The sequence below is a fragment of the Colletes latitarsis genome, unplaced genomic scaffold (genome assembly GCF_051014445.1).
Source record: "Colletes latitarsis isolate SP2378_abdomen unplaced genomic scaffold, iyColLati1 scaffold0013, whole genome shotgun sequence".
Classification (NCBI taxonomy): Eukaryota; Metazoa; Arthropoda; class Insecta; order Hymenoptera; family Colletidae; genus Colletes; species Colletes latitarsis.
The window spans coordinates 14670942-14689213 of NW_027488368.1; positions in this window are offsets into that span (position 1 = coordinate 14670942).

Here is an 18272-nt window from a genome sequence, read left to right on the forward strand (position 1 = left end):
ATCCTCTAAAATATTAATCGGAACCAGGTTTAATTGACTGTTCCAGTGTGGTACCTCATTACTACGTGGTCCAAGCCAGAAAAAGGCCAGGATCTGGCCAATAAGTAAGCGAAAAATGCGAAGGTACGAGCCAGATGAGTGCAAATACCAGACCTAACCAAGACATAACCTGCGTTATCCTCTAAAATATTAATCGGAACCAGGTTTAATTGACTGTTTCAGTGTGGTACCTCATTACTACGTGGTCCAAGCCAGAAAAAGGCCAGGATCTGGCCATCAAGTAAGCGAAAAATGCGAAGGTACGAGCCAGATGAGGGCAAATCCCAGACCTAAGCGAGACATAACCGGCGTTATCCTCTAAAGTATTAATCGCAACCAGGTTTAATTGACTGTTTCGGTGTGGAAACTCATTACTACGGGATCCAGACCAGAAAAAACCCTGGATCTGGCCAACAAGTATGCGAAAAACGCGAAAGTATGAGCTAGATGATTGCAAATACCAGAACTAACACAGACGTAACCTGCGTTATCCTCTAAAATACTATTCGGAACCAGCTTTTTGGACTGTTTCAGTGTGGTACCACATTACTACGTGATCCAAACCAGAAAAAGCCCAGGATCTGGCCAACAAGTAAGCGAAAAATGCGAAGGTACGAGCCAGATGAGTGCAAATACCAGACCTAACCAAGACATAACCTGCGTTATCCTCTAAAATATTAATCGGAACCAGGTTTAATTGACTGTTTCAGTGTGGTACCTCATTACTACGTGGTCCAAGCCAGAAAAAGGCCAGGATCTGGCCATCAAGTAAGCGAAAAATGCGAAGGTACGAGCCAGATGAGGGCAAATCCCAGACCTAAGCGAGACATAACCGGCGTTATCCTCTAAAGTATTAATCGCAACCAGGTTTAATTGACTGTTTCGGTGTGGAAACTCATTATTACGGGATCCAAACCAGAAAAAACCCAGGATCTGGCCAACAAGTATGCGAAAAACGCGAAAGTATGAGCCAGATGATTGTAAATACCTGAACTAACCCAGATGTAACCTGCGTTATCCTATAAAATACTATTCGGAACCAGCTTTTATTGACTGTTTCAGTGTGGTACCACATTACTACGTGATCCAAAGCAGAAAAAGCCCAGGATCTGGCCAACAAGTATGCGAAAAATGCGAAAGCACCAGCAAGATGAGGGCAAATCCCAGACCTAACACAGACATAACCGGCGTTATCCTCTATAATATTAATCGCAACCAGGTGTAGTTGACCGTTTCGGTGTGGTACCGCATTACTACGTGGTCCAAACCAGAAAAAGGCGAGGATCTGGCCAACGAGTATGCCAAGAATGCGAAAGTACGAGCCAGATCAGGGCAAATACCAGACCTACCCGGGACATAACCGGCGTTATCCTCTAAAATATTAATCGCAACCAGGTGTAGTTGACCGTTTCGGTGTGGTACCGCATTACTACGTCATCCATACCAGAAAAAGGCGAGGATCTGGCCAACAAGTATGCGAAGAATGCGAAAGTACGAGCCAGATCAGGGCAAATACCAGACCTACCCGTGACATAACCGGCGTTATCCTCTAAAATATTAATCGCAACCAGGTGTAGTTGACCGTTTCGGTGTGGTACCGCATTACTACGTGATCCAAACCAGAAAAAGGCGAGGATCTGGCCAACAAGTATGCGAAAAATGCGAAAGTACGAGCCAGATCAGGGCAAATACCAGACCTAACCGAGACATAACCGGCGCTATCCTCTAAAATACTATTCGGAACCAGCTTTAATTGACTGTTTCAGTGTGGTACCTCATTACTACGTGGTCCAAGCCAGAAAAAGGCCAGGATCTGGCCAACAAGTAAGCGAAAAATGCGAAGGTACGAGCCAGATGAGGGCAAATACCAGACCTAACCAAGACATAACCGGCGTTATCCTCAAAAATATTAATCGGAACCAGGTTTAATTGACTGTTTCAGTGTGATGCCACATTAGTACGTGGTCCAAGCCAGAAAAAGGCCAGGATCTGGCCAACAAGCATGCGTAAAATGCGAAAGTTCGTGCCAGATGAGGGCAAATACCTGACATAACGCAGACATTACCGGCGTTATCCTCTAAAACATTAATCGGAACCAGCTTTAATTGACTGGTTCGGTGTGGAACCTCATTACTACGTGATCCATACCAGAAAAAACCCAGGATCTGGCCAACAAGTATGCGAAAAACGCGAAAGTATGGGCCAGATGACGGCAAATCCCAGCCCTAACCGAGACATAACCGGCGTTATCCTCTAAAATATTAATCGCAACCAGGTTTAATTGACTGTTTCGGTGTGGAACTTCATTACTACGGGATCCAAACCAGAAAAAACCTAGGATCGGGCCAACAAGTATGCGAAAAGCGCGAAAGTGTGAGCCAGATTATTGTAAATACCTGAACTAACCCAGACGTAACCTGCGTTATCCTATAAAATACTATTCGGAACCAGCTTTTATTGACTGTTTCAGTGTGGTACCACATTACTACGTGATCCAAAGCAGAAAAAGCCCAGGATCTGGCCAACAAGTATGCGAAAAATACGAAAGTACGAGCCAGATGAGGGCAAATTCCAGACCTACCCGAGACATAACCGGCGTTATCCTCTAAAATATTAATCGCCACCAGGTTTAATTGACTGTTTCGGTGTGGAACCACATTACGACGGGATCCAAACCACAAGAAACCCAAGATCTGGCCAACAAGTATGCGAAAAATACGAAAGTACGAGCCAGATGAGGGCAAATTCCAGACCTACCCGAGACATAACCGGCGTTATCCTCTAAAATATTAATCGGAACCAGGTTTAATTGACTGTTCCAGTGTGGTACCTCATTACTACGTGGTCCAAGCCAGAAAAAGGCCAGGATCTGGCCAATAAGTAAGCGAAAAATGCGAAGGTACGAGCCAGATGAGTGCAAATACCAGACCTAACCAAGACATAACCTGCGTTATCCTCTAAAATATTAATCGGAACCAGGTTTAATTGACTGTTTCAGTGTGGTACCTCATTACTACGTGGTCCAAGCCAGAAAAAGGCCAGGATCTGGCCATCAAGTAAGCGAAAAATGCGAAGGTACGAACCAGATGAGGGCAAATCCCAGACCTAAGCGAGACATAACCGGCGTTATCCTCTAAAGTATTAATCGCAACCAGGTTTAATTGACTGTTTCGGTGTGGAAACTCATTACTACGGGATCCAGACCAGAAAAAACCCTGGATCTGGCCAACAAGTATGCGAAAAACGCGAAAGTATGAGCCAGATGATTGTAAATACCTGAACTAACCCAGATGTAACCTGCGTTATCCTATAAAATACTATTCGGAACCAGCTTTTATTGACTGTTTCAGTGTGGTACCACATTACTATGTGATCCAAAGCAGAAAAAGCCCAGGATCTGGCCAACAAGTATGCGAAAAATGCGAAAGCACCAGCAAGATGAGGGCAAATCCCAGACCTAACACAGACATAACCGGCGTTATCCTCTATAATATTAATCGCAACCAGGTGTAGTTGACCGTTTCGGTGTGGTACCGCATTACTACGTGGTCCAAACCAGAAAAAGGCGAGGATCTGGCCAACGAGTATGCCAAGAATGCGAAAGTACGAGCCAGATCAGGGCAAATACCAGACCTACCCGGGACATAACCGGCGTTATCCTCTAAAATATTAATCGCAACCAGGTGTAGTTGACCGTTTCGGTGTGGTACCGCATTACTACGTCATCCATACCAGAAAAAGGCGAGGATCTGGCCAACAAGTATGCGAAGAATGCGAAAGTACGAGCCAGATCAGGGCAAATACCAGACCTACCCGTGACATAACCGGCGTTATCCTCTAAAATATTAATCGCAACCAGGTGTAGTTGACCGTTTCGGTGTGGTACCGCATTACTACGTGATCCAAACCAGAAAAAGGCGAGGATCTGGCCAACAAGTATGCGAAAAATGCGAAAGTACGAGCCAGACGAGGGCAAACCCCAGACCTAACACAGACATAACCGGCGTTATCCTCTAAAATATTAATCGCAACCAGGTTTAATTGACTGTTTCGGTGTGGAACTTCATTACTACGGGATCCAAACCAGAAAAAACCTAGGATCTGGCACACAAGTATGCGAAAAACGCGAAAGTATGAGCCTGATGATTGTAAATACCTGAACTAACCCAGACGTAACCTGCGTTATCCTCTAAAATACTATTCGGAACCAGCTTTTATTGACTGTTTTTAGTGTGGTACCACATTACTACGTGATACAAACCAGAAAAAGCCCAGGATCTGGCCATCAAGTATGCGAAAAATGCGAAGGTACGAGCCAGATGAGGGCAAATACCAGACCTAACCAAGACATAACCGACGTTATCCTCTAAAATATTAATCGGAACCAGGTTTAATTGACAATTTCGGTGTGGTACCGTATTACTACGTGAGCCAAACCAGAAAAAGGCGATGATTTGGCCAACAAGTATGCGAAATAACGAAAGCACGAGACAGATCAGGGCAAATCCCAGACCTAACCGAGACATAACCGGCGTTATCCTCCAAAATATTCATCGCGACCAGGTTTAATTGACTGCTTCGGTGTGGAACCACATTACGACGGGATCCAAACCACAAAAAACCCAAGACCTGGCCAACAAGTACGCGAAAATTGCGAAAGTATGAGCCAGATGATTGCAAATACCAGAACTAACCCAGACATAACCAGCGTTATCCTCTAAAATATTAATCGCAACCAGGTTTAATTGACTGCTTCGGTGTGGTACCGCATTACTACGTGATCCCAACCAGAAAAAGCCCAGGATCTTGCCAACAAGTATGCGAAAAATGCGAAAGTACGAGCCAGATGATTGCAAATACCAGAACTAACCCAAACATAACCAGCGTTATCCTCCAAATATTCTTGGCAACCAGGATTAATTGATTGCTACTGTGTGGAACCACATTACGACGGGATCCAAACCACAAAAAACCCAAGATCTGGCCAACAAGTGTGCGAAAAATGTGAAAGTGCGAGCCAGATGAGGGCAAATACCAGACCTACCCGAGACATAACCGGCGTTATCCTCTAAAATATTAATCGGAACCAGGTTTAATAGACTGTTTCAGTGTGGTACCTCATTACTACGTGGTCCAAGCCAGAAAAAGGCCAGGATCTGGCCAACAAGTAAGCGAAAAATGCGAAGGTACGAGCCAGATGAGGGCAAATCCCAGACCTAACCGAGACATAACCGGCGTTATCCTCTAAAATATTAATCGCAACCAGGTTTAATTGACTGTTTCGGTGTGGAACTTCATTACTACGGGATCCAAACCAGAAAAAACCTAGGATCTGGCACACAAGTATGCGAAAAACGCGAAAGTATGAGCCTGATGATTGTAAATACCTGAACTGACCCAGACGTAACCTGCGTTATCCTCTAAAATACTATTCGGAACCAGATTCTATTGACTGTTTTAGTGTGGTACCACATTACTACGTGATACAAACCAGAAAAAGCCCAGGATCTGGCCATCAAGTATGCGAAAAATACGAAAGCACGAGACAGATGAGGGCAAATCCCAGACCTAACCGAGACATAACCGGCATTATCCTCTAAAATATTAATCGAAACCAGGTTTAATTGACAGTTTCGGTGTGGAACCTCATTACTACGGGATCCAAACCAGAAAAAACCCAGGATCTTGCCAACAAGTATGCGAAAAATGCGAAAGTACGAGCCAGATGATTGCAAGTACCAGAACTAACACAAACATAACCAGCGTTATCCTCCAAATATTCTTGGCAACCAGGATTAATTGATTGCTACGGTGTGGAACCACATTACGACGGGATCCAAACTACAAAAAACCCAAGATTTGGCCAACAAGTGTGCGAAAAATGCGAAAGTACGAGCCAGATGAGGGCAAATACCAGACCTACCCGAGACATAACCGGCGTTATCCTCTAAAATATTAATCGGAACCAGGTTTAATAGACTGTTTCAGTGTGGTACCTCATTACTACGTGGTCCAAGCCAGAAAAAGGCCAGGATCTGGCCAACAAGTAAGCGAAAAATGCGAAGGTACGAGCCAGATGAGGTCAAATACCAGACCTAACCAAGACATAACCGACGTTATCCTCTAAAATACTAATCGGAACCAGGTTTAATTGACAATTTCGGTGTGGTACCGCATTACTACGTGAGCCAAACCAGAAAAAGGCGATGATTTGGCCAACAAGTATGCGAAAAATACGAAAGCACGAGACAGATCAGGGCAAATCCCAGACCTAACCGAGACATAACCGGCGTTATCCTCTACAGTATGAATCGCAACCAGGTTTAATTGACTGTTTCGGTGTGGAACTCCATTACTACGGGATCCAAACCAGAAAAAACCTAGGATCTGGCACACAAGTATGCGAAAAACGCGAAAGTATGAGCCTGATGATTGTAAATACCTGAACTAACCCAGACGTAACCTGCGTTATCCTCTAAAATACTATTCGGAACCAGATTCTATTGACTGTTTTAGTGTGGTACCACATTACTACGTGATTCAAACCAGAAAAAGCCCAGGACCTGGCCAACAAGTAAGCGAAAATTGCGAAGGTACGAGCCAGATGAGGGCAAATACCAGACCTAACCAAGACATAACCGACGTTATCCTCTAAAATATTAATCGGAACCAGGTTTAATTGACAATTTCGGTGTGGTACCGCATTACTACGTGAGCCAAACCAGAAAAATGCGATGATTTGGCCAACAAGTATGCGAAAAATACGAAAGCACGAGACAGATCAGGGCAAATCCCAGACCTAACCGAGACATAACCGGCGTTATCCTCTACAGTATGAATCGCAACCAGGTTTAATTGACTGTTTCGGTGTGGAACCTCATTACTACGTGAACCAAACCAGAAAAAGGCGATGATTTGGCCAACAAGTATGCGAAAAATACGAAAGCACGAGACAGATCAGGGCAAATCCCAGACCTAACCGAGACATAACCGGCGTTAACTTCTAAAATATGTATCGCAACCAGGTTTAATTGACTGTTTCGGTGTGGAACCTCATTACTACGGGATCCAAACCAGAAAACACCCAGGATCTGGCCAACAAGTATGCGAAAAACGCGAAAGTATGAGCCAGATGATTGCAAATACCAGAACTAACCCAGACGTAACCTGCGTTATCCTCTAAAATACTATTCGGAACCAGATTCTATTGACTGTTTTAGTGTGGTACCAGATTACTACGTGATACAAACCACAAAAAGCCCAGGATCTGGCCATCAAGTATGCGAAAAATACGAAAGCACGAGACAGATGAGGGCAAATCCCTGACCTAACCCAGACATAACCGGCGTTATCCTCTAAAATATTAATCGCAACCAGGTTTAATTGACTGTTTCGGTGTTTAACCTCATTACTACGGGATCCAAACCAGAAAAAACCCAGGATCTTGCCAACGAGTATGCGAAAAATGCGAAAATACGAGCCAGATGATTGCAAATACCAGAACTAACCCAAACATAACCAGCGTTATCCTCCAAATATTCATGGCAACCAGGATTAATTGACTGCTACGATGTGGAACCACATTACGACGGGATCCAAACCACAAAAAACCCAAGATCTGGCCAACAAGTATGCGAAAAATGCGAAAGTACGAGCCAGATGAGGGCAAATTCCAGACCTACCCGAGACATAGCCGGCGTTATCCTCTAAAATATTAATCGGAGCCAGGTTTAATTGACTGTTTCAGTGTGGTACCTCATTACTACGTGGTCCAAGCCAGAAAAAAGCCAGGATCTGGCCAACAAGTAAGCGAAAAATGCGAGGGCGCGAGCCAGATGAGGGCAAATCCCAGACCTAACCGAGACATAACCGGCGTTATCCCCTAAAATACTAATCGGAACCAGCTTCTATTGACTGTTTCAGTGTGATACCACATTACTACGTGATCCAAACCAGAAAAAGCCCAGGATCTGGCCAACAAGTATGCGAAAAATACGAAAGTATGAGCCAGATGATTTCAAATACCAGAACTAACACAGACGCAACCAGCGTTATCCTCTAAAATACTATTCGGAACCAGCTTTTATTGACAGTTTCAGTGTGGTACCACATTACTACGTGATCCAAACCGGAAAAAGCCCAGGATCTGGCCAACAAGTATGCGAGAAATGCGAAAGTACGAGCCAGATGTGGGCAAATCCCAGACCTAACCGAGACATTACCAGCGTTATCCTCTAAAATATTAATCGCAAGCAGGTTTAATTGACTGTTTCGTGTGGAAACTCATTACTATGGGACCCAAACCAGAAAAAACCCAGGATCTGGCCAACAAGTATGCGAAAAACGCGAAAGTATGAGCCAGATTATTGCAAATACCAGAACTAACACAGACGTAACCAGCGTTATCCTCTAAAATACTATTCGGAACCAGCTTTTATTGACTGTTTCAGTGTGGTACCACATTACTACGTGATCCAAACCAGAAGAAGCCCAGGATCTGGCCAACAAGTATGCGAAATCGCGAAAGTATGAGCCAGATAATTGCAAATACCAGAACTAACCCAGACGTAACCTGCGTTATCCTCTAAAATATTAATCCGATCCAGGTATAATTCACTGTTTCAGTGTGATACCACATTACTACGTGGTCCAAGCCAGAAGAAGGCCAGGATCTGGCCAACATGTATGCGAGAAATGCGAATACGAGCCAGATGACGGCAAATCCCAGACCTACCCGAGACATAACCGGCGTTATCCTCTAAAATATTAATCGCAACCAGGTTTAATTGACTGTTTCGGTGTGGAACCTCATTACTACGGGATCCAAACCGGAGAAAACCCAGGATCTGGCCAACAAGTATGCGAAAAACGCGAAAGTATGAGCCAGATGATTGCAAATACCAGAACTGACCCAGTCGTAACCAGCGTTATCCTCTAAAATACTATTCGGAACCAGCTATTATTGACTGTTTCAGTGTGGTACTACATTACTACGTGATCCAAACCAAAAAAAGCCCAGGATCTTGCCAAGAAGTATGCGAAAAATACGAAAGCACGAGACAGATGAGGGCAAATCCCAGACCTAACCGAGACATAACCGGCGTTATCCTCTAAAATATTAATCGCAACCAGGTTTAATTGACTGTTTCGGTGTGGAACCTCATTACAACGGGATCCAAACCAGAAAAAACCCAGGATCTGGCCAACAAGTATGCGAAAAATACGAAAGCACGAGCAAGATGAGGGCAAACCCCAGACCTAACCGAGACATAACCGGCGTTATCCGCTAAAATATTAATCGCAACCAGGTTTAATTGACTGTTTCGGTGTGGAACCTCATTACAACGGGATCCAAACCAGAAAAAACCCAGGATCTTGCCAACAAGTATGCGAAAAATGCGAAAGTACGAGCCAGATGATTGCAAATACCAGAACTAACCCAAACATAACAAGCGTTATCCTCCAAAATATTCATGGCAACCAGGATTAATTGACTGCTACGGTGTGGAACCACATTACGACGGGATCCAAACCAGAAAAAGCCCAGGATCTGGCCAACAAGTATGCGAAAAATACGAAAGCACGAGCAAGATGAGGGCAAATCCCAGACCTAACACAGACATAACCGGCGTTATCCTCTAAAATATTAATCGCAACCAGGTTTAATTGACTGTTTCGGTGTGGAAACTCATTACTACGGGATCCAAACCAGAAAAAACCCAGGATCTGGCCAACTAGTATGCGAAAAACGCGAAAGTACGAGCAAGATGAGGGCAAACCCCAGACCTAACACAGACATAACCGGCGTTATCCTCTAAAATATTAATCGCAAGCAGGTTTGATTGACTGTTTCGTGTGGAAACTCATTACTATGGGACCCAAACCAGAAAAAACCCAGGATCTGGCCAACAAGTATGCGAAAAACGCGAAAGTATGAGCCAGATGATTGCAAATACCAGAACTAACACAGACGTAACCAGCGGTATCCTCTAAAATACTATTCGGAACCAGCTTTTATTGACTGTTTCAGTGTGGTACCACATTACTACGTGATCCAAACCAGAAGAAGCCCAGGATCTGGCCAACAAGTATGCGAAATCGCGAAAGTATGAGCCAGATAATTGCAAATACCAGAACTAACCCAGACGTAACCTGCGTTATCCTCTAAAATATTAATCCAATCCAGGTATAATTCACTGTTTCAGTGTGATACCACATTACTACGTGGTCCAAGCCAGAAGAAGGCCAGGATCTGGCCAACATGTATGCGAGAAATGCGAATACGAGCCAGATGACGGCAAATCCCAGACCTACCCGAGACATAACCGGCGTTATCCTCTAAAATATTAATCGCAACCAGGTTTAATTGGCTGTTTCGGTGTGGAACCTCATTACTACGGGATCCAAACCGGAGAAAACCCAGGATCTGGCCAACAAATATGCGAAAAACGCGAAAGTATGAGCCAGATGATTGCAAATACCAGAACTAACCCAGTCGTAACCAGCGTTATCCTCTAAAATACTATTCGGAACCAGCTATTATTGACTGTTTCAGTGTGGTACTACATTACTACGTGATCCAAACCAAAAAAAGCCCAGGATCTTGCCAAGAAGTATGCGAAAAATACGAAAGCACGAGCCAGATGATTGCAAATACCAGAACTAACCCAAACATAACCTGCGTTATCCTCTAAAATATTTTGTCCGATCCAGGTATAATTCACTGTTTCAGTGTGATACCACATTACTACGTGGTCCAAGCCAGAAGAAGGCCAGGATCTGGCCAACATGTATGCGAGAAATGCGAATACGAGCCAGATGAGGGCAAATCCCAGACCTAACCGAGACATAACCGGCGTTATCCGCTAAAATATTAATCGCAACCAGGTTTAATTGACTGTTTCGGTGTGGAACCTCATTACAACGGGATCCAAACCAGAAAAAACCCAGGATCTTGCCAACAAGTATGCGAAAAATGCGAAAGTACGAGCCAGATGATTGCAAATACCAGAACTAACCCAAACATAACCAGCGTTATCCTCCAAAATATTCATGGGAACCAGGATTAATTGACTGCTACGGTGTGGAACCACATTACGACGGGATCCAAACCAGAAAAAGCCCAGGATCTGGCCAACAAGTATGCGAAAAATACGAAAGCACGAGCAAGATGAGGGCAAATCCCAGACCTAACACAGACATAACCGGCGTTATCCTCTAAAATATTAATCGCAACCAGGTTTAATTGACTGTTTCGGTGTGGAAACTCATTACTACGGGATCCAAACCAGAAAAAACCCAGGATCTGGCCAACTAGTATGCGAAAAACGCGAAAGTACGAGCCAGATGAGGGCAAATCCCAGACCTAACCGAGATATAACCAGCGTTATCCTCCGTAATATTCATCACAACCAGGTTTAATTGACTGTTTCAGTGTCGTATCTCATTACTACGTGGTCCAAACCAGAAAAAGGCCAGGATCTGGCCAACAAGTAAGCGAAAAATGCGAAGTTACGAGCCAGATGAGGGCAAATACCAGAACTAACCCAGGCGTAACCTGCGTTATCCTCTAAAATACTATTAGGAACAAGCTTTTATTGACTGTTTCAGTGTGGTACCACATTACTACGTGATGCAAACCAAAAAAAGCCCAGAATCTTGCCAATAAGGGCGCGAAAATTGCGAAAGTACGAGCCAGATGATTGCAAATACCAGGACTAACCCAAACATAACCAGCGTTATCCTCCAAAATATTCATCGCAACCAGGTTTAATTGACTGCTTCGGTGTGGAACCACATTACTACGTGATCCAAACCAAAGAAAGCCCAGGATCATGCCAACAAGTATGCGAAAAATACGAAAGTACGAGCCAGATGATTGCAAATACCAGAACTAACCCAAACATAACCAGCGCTATCCTCCAAAATATTCATCGCAACCAGGTTTAATTGACTACTTCGGTGTGGAACCACATTACGACGGGATCCAAACCACAAAAAACCCAAGATCTGGCCAACAAGTACGCGAAAATTGCGAAAGTATGAGCCAGATGATTGCAAATACCAGAACTAACCCAGACATAACCAGCGTTATCCTCTAAAATATTCATCGCAACCAGGTTTAATTGACTGCTTCGGTGTGGAACCACATTACGACGGGATCCAAACCACAAAAAACCCAAGATCTGGCCAACAAGTACGCGAAAATTGTGAAAGTATGAGCCAGATGATTGCAAATACCAGAACTAACCCAGACATAACCAGCGTTATCCTCCAAAATATTCATCGCAACCAGGTTTAATTGACTGCTTCGGTGTGGAACCACATTACGACGGGATCCAAACCACAAAAAACCCAAGATCTGGCCAACAAGTACGCGAAAATTGCGAAAGTACGAGCCAGATGAATGCAAATACCAGGACTAACCCAAACATAACCAGCGTTATCCTCCAAAATATTCATCGCAACCAGGTTTAATTGACTGCTTCGGTGTGGAACCACATTACTACGTGATCCAAACCAAAGAAAGCCCAGGATCTTGCCAACAAGTATGCGAAAAATACGAAAGTACGAGCCAGATGATTGCAAATACCAGAACTAACCCAAACATAACCAGCGTTATCCTCCAAAATATTCATCGCAACCAGGTTTAATTGACTACTTCGGTGTGGAACCACATTACGACGGGATCCAAACCACAAAAAACCCAAGACCTGGCCAACAAGTACGCGAAAATTGCGAAAGTATGAGCCAGATGATTGCAAATACCAGAACTAACCCAGACATAACCAGCGTTATCCTCTAAAATATTCATCGCAACCAGGTTTAATTGACTGCTTCGGAGTGGAACCACATTACGACGGGATCCAAACCACAAAAAACCCAAGATCTGGCCAACAAGTACGCGAAAATTGCGAAAGTATGAGCCAGATGATTGCAAGTACCAGAACTAACCCAAACATAACCAGCGTTATCCTCCAAAATATTCATCGCAACCAGGTTTAATTGACTGCTTCGGTGTGGAACCACATTACGACGGGATCCAAACCACAAAAAACCCAAGATCTGGCCAACAAGTACGCGAAAATTGCGAAAGTATGAGCCAGATGATTGCAAATACCAGAACTAACCCAGACATAACCAGCGTTATCCTCTAAAGTATTAATCGGAACCAGGTTTAATTGACTGTTTCGGTGTGGTACCGCATCACTACGTGATCCAAACCAGAAAAAGGCCAGGGTCGGCCAACATGTATGCGAAAAATGCGAAAGTACGAGCCAGATGAGGGCAAATACCAGACCTGACCCAAACATAACCGGCGTTATCCTCTAAACTAATAATCGCAACCAGGTTTAATTGACTGCTTCGGTGTGGTACCGCATTACTACGTGATCCCAACCAGAAAAAGCTGAGGATCTTGCCAACAAGTAGGCGAAAAATGCGAAGGTACGAGACAGATGAGGGCAAATCCCAGACCTAACCGAGACATAACCGGCGTTATCATCTAAAATATTAATCGCAACCAGGTGTAGTTTACAATTTCGGTGTGGTACCGCATTATTACGTGAGCCAAACCAGAAAAAGGCGATGATTTGGCCAACAAGTATGCGAAAAATACGAAAGCACGAGCAAGATGAGGGCAAATACCAGACCTAACCAAGACATAACCGGCGTTATCCTCTATAATATGAATCGGAACCAGGTTTAATTGAATGTTTCAGTGTGGTACCTTATTACTACGTGGTCCAAGCCAGAAAAAGGCCAGGATCTGGCCAACAAGTACGCGAAAAATGCGAAGGTACAAGACAGATGAGGGCAAATCCCAGACCTAACCGAGACATAACCGGCGTTATCCTCTAAAATATTAATCGCAACCAGGTTTAATTGACAGTTTCGGTGTGGAACTTCATTACTACGGGATCTAAACCAGAAAAAACCTAGGATCTGGCCAACAAGTATGCGAAAAACGCGAAAGTATGAGCCAGATGATTGTAAATACCTGAACTAACCCAGACGTAACCTGCGTTATCCTCTGAAATACTATTCGGAACCAGATTCTATTAACTGTTTCAGTGTGGTATCACATTACTACGTGATACAAACCAGAAAAAGCCCAGGATCTGGCCAATAAGTATGCGAAAAATACGAAAGCACGAGACAGATGAGGGCAAATCCCAGACCTAACCGAGACATAACCGGCGTTATCCTCTAAAATATTAATCGCAACCAGGTATAATTGACTGTTTCGGTGTGGAAACTCATTACTACGGGAGCCAAACCAGAAAAAACCCAGGATCTGGCCAACAAGTATGCGAAAAATACGAAAGCACGAGCAAGATGAGGGCAAATCCCAGACCTAACACAGACATAACCGGCGTTATCCTCTAAAATATTAATCGCCACCAAGTGTAGTTGACCGTTTCGGTGTGGTACCGCATTACTACGTGATCCAAACCAGAAAAAGGCGGGGATCTGGCAAACAAGTATGCGTAATATGCGAAAGAACGAGCCATATGAAGGCAAATACCTGACCTAACCCAGACATAAACGGCGTTATCCTCTAAAATATTAATCGCAACCAGGTTTAATTGACTGTTTCGGTGTGGAAACACATTAATGCGGGATCCAAACCAGAAAAAACCCTGGATCTGGCCAAGAAGTATGCGAAAAACTCGAAAGTATGAGCCAGATAATTGCAAATACCAGAACTAACCCAGACGTAACCTGCGTTATCCTCCAAAATACTTTTCGGAACCAGCTTTTATTGACTGATTCAGTGTGGTACCACATTACTACGTGATGCAAACCAAAAAAAAGACCAGGATCTTCCCAACAAGTATGCGAAAAATGCGAAAATACGAGCCAGATGACGGCAAATCCCAGACCTACCTGAGACATAACCGGCGTTATCCCCTAAAATATTAATCGCAACCAGGGTTAATTGACTGTTTCAGTGGGGTACCTCATTACTACGTGGTCCAAGCCAGAAAAAGGCCAGGATCTGGCCGACAAGTAAGCGAAAAATGCGAAGGTACGAGCCAAATGAGGGCAAATACCAGACCTAACCGAGACATGACCGGCGTTATCCTCTAAAATATTAATCGGAACTGGGTTTAATTGACTGTTTCGGTGTGGAACTTCATTACTACGGGATCCAAACCAGAAAAAACCCAGGATCTGGCCAACAAGTATGCGGAAAACGCGAAAGTATGAGCCAGATGATTGCAAATACCAGAACTAACCCAGACGTAACCTGCGTTATCCTCTAAAACACTGTTCTGAACCAGATTCTATTGACTGTCTCAGTGTGATACCACATTGCTACGTGGTCCAAGCCAGAAAAAAGCCAGGATCTGGCCAACAAGTATGCGAAAAATGCGAAAATACGAGCCAGATGACGGCAAATCTTAGACCTACCCGAGACATAACCGGCGTTATCCTCTAAAATATTAATCGCAACCAGGGTTAATTGACTGTTTCAGTGTGATACCACATTACTACGTGGTCCAAGCCAGAAAAAGGCCAGGATCTGACCAACAAGTATGCGAAAAATGCGAAAGTACGAGCCAGATGAGGGCAAATCCCAGACCTAACCGAGACATAACCGGCGTTATCCTCTAAAATATTAATCGCAACAAGGTTTAATTGACTGTTTCGGTGTGGAACCTCATTACTACGGGATCCAAACCACAAAAAACCCAAGATCTGGCCAACAAGTACGAGAAAATTGCGAAAGTATGAGCCAGATGATTGCAAATACCAGAACTAACCCAGACATAACCAGCGTTATCCTCTAAAATATTAATCGGAACCAGGTTTAATTGGCTGTTTCAGTGTGTTACCACATTACTACGTGGTCCAAGCCAGAAAAAGGCCAGGATCTGGCCAACAATTATGCGAAAAACGCGAAAATACGAGCCAGATGACGGCAAATCCCAGACCTAACCGAGACATAACCGGCGTTATCCACTAAAATATTAATCGCAACCAGGTATAATTGACTGTTTCGGTGTGGAACTTCATTACTACGGGATCTAAACCAGAAAAAACCTAGGATCTGGCCAACAAGTATGCGAAAAACGCGAAAGTATGAGCCAGATGATTGTAAATACCTGAACTAACCCAGACGTAACCTGCGTTATCCTCTGAAATACTATTCGGAACCAGATTCTATTGACTGTTTCAGTGTGGTACCACATTACTACGTGATACAAACCAGAAAAAGCCCAGGATCTGGCCAACAAGTATGCGAAAAATACGAAAGCACGAGACAGATGAGGGCACATCCCAGACCTAACCGAGACATAACCGGCGTTATCCTCTAAAATATTAATCGCAACCAGGTATAATTGACTGTTTCGGTGTGGAACCATATTACGACGGGATCCAAACCACAAAAAACCCAAGATCTGGCCAACAAGTACGCGAAAATTGCGAAAGCATGAGCCAGATGATTGCAAATTCCAGAACTAACCCAGACGTAACCTGCGTTATCCTCCAAAATACTTTTCGGAACCAGCTTTTATTGACTGATTCAGTGTGGTACCACATTACTACGTGATCCAAACCAAAAAAAAGACCAGGATCTTCCCAACAAGTATGCGAAAAATGCGAAAATAAGAGCCAGATGACGGCAAATCCCAGACCTACCTGAGACATAACCGGCGTTATCCTCTAAAATATTAATCGGAACCAGGTTTAATTGACTGTTTCGGTGTGGTACCGCATCACTACGTGATACAAACCAGAAAAAGGCCAGGGTCGGCCAACATGTATGCGAAAAATGCGAAAGTACGAGCCAGATGAGGGCAAATACCAGACCTGACCCAAACATAACCGGCGTTATCCTCTAAACTAATAATCGCAACCAGGTTTAATTGAATGTTTCAGTGTGGTACCTCATTACTACGTGGTCCAAGCCAGAAAAAGGCCAGGATCTGGCCAACAAGTACGCGAAAAATGCGAAGGTACAAGACAGATGGGGGCAAATCCCAGACCTAACCGAGACATAACCGGCGTTATCCTCTAAAATATTAATCGCAACCAGGTTTAATTGACAGTTTCGGTGTGGAACTTCATTACTACGGGATCTAAACCAGAAAAAACCTAGGATCTGGCCAACAAGTATGCGAAAAACGCGAAAGTATGAGCCAGATGATTGTAAATACCTGAACTAACCCAGACGTAACCTGCGTTATCCTCTGAAATACTATTCGGAACCAGATTCTATTGACTGTTTCAGTGTGGTACCACATTACTACGTGATACAAACCAGAAAAAGCCCAGGATCTGGCCAACAAGTATGCGAAAAATACGAAAGCACGAGACAGATGAGGGCAAATCCCAGACCTAACCGAGACATAACCGGCGTTATCCTCTAAAATATTAATCGCAACCAGGTATAATTGACTGTTTCGGTGTGGAAACTCATTACTACGGGATCCAAACCAGAAAAAACCCAGGATCTGGCCAACAAGTATGCGAAAAATACGAAAGCACGAGCAAGATGAGGGCGAATCCCAGACCTAACACAGACATAACCGGCGTTATCCTCTAAAATATTAATCGCAACCAGGTGTAGTTGACCGTTTCGGTGTGGTACCGGATTACTACGTGATCCAAACCAGAAAAAGGCGGGGATCTGGCAAACAAGTATGCGTAAAATGCGAAAGAACGAGCCAGATGAAGGCAAATACCTGACCTAACCCAGACATAAACGGCGTTATCCTCTAAAATATTAATCGCAACCAGGTTTAATTGACTGTTTCGGTGTGGAAACACATTAATGCGGGATCCAAACCAGAAAAAACCCTGGATCTGGCCAAGAAGTATGCGAAAAACTCGAAAGTATGAGCCAGATAATTGCAAATACCAGAACTAACCCAGACGTAACCAGCGGTATCCTCTAAAATACTATTCGGAACCAGCTTTTATTGACTGTTTCAGTGTGGTACCACATTACTACGTGATCCAAACCAGAAGAAGCCCAGGATCTGGCCAACAAGTATGCGAAATCGCGAAAGTATGAGCCAGATAATTGCAAATACCAGAACTAACCCAGACGTAACCTGCGTTATCCTCTAAAATATTAATCCAATCCAGGTATAATTCACTGTTTCAGTGTGAAACCACATTACTACGTGGTCCAAGCCAGAAGAAGGCCAGGATCTGGCCAACATGTATGCGAGAAATGCGAATACGAGCCAGATGACGGCAAATCCCAGACCTACCCG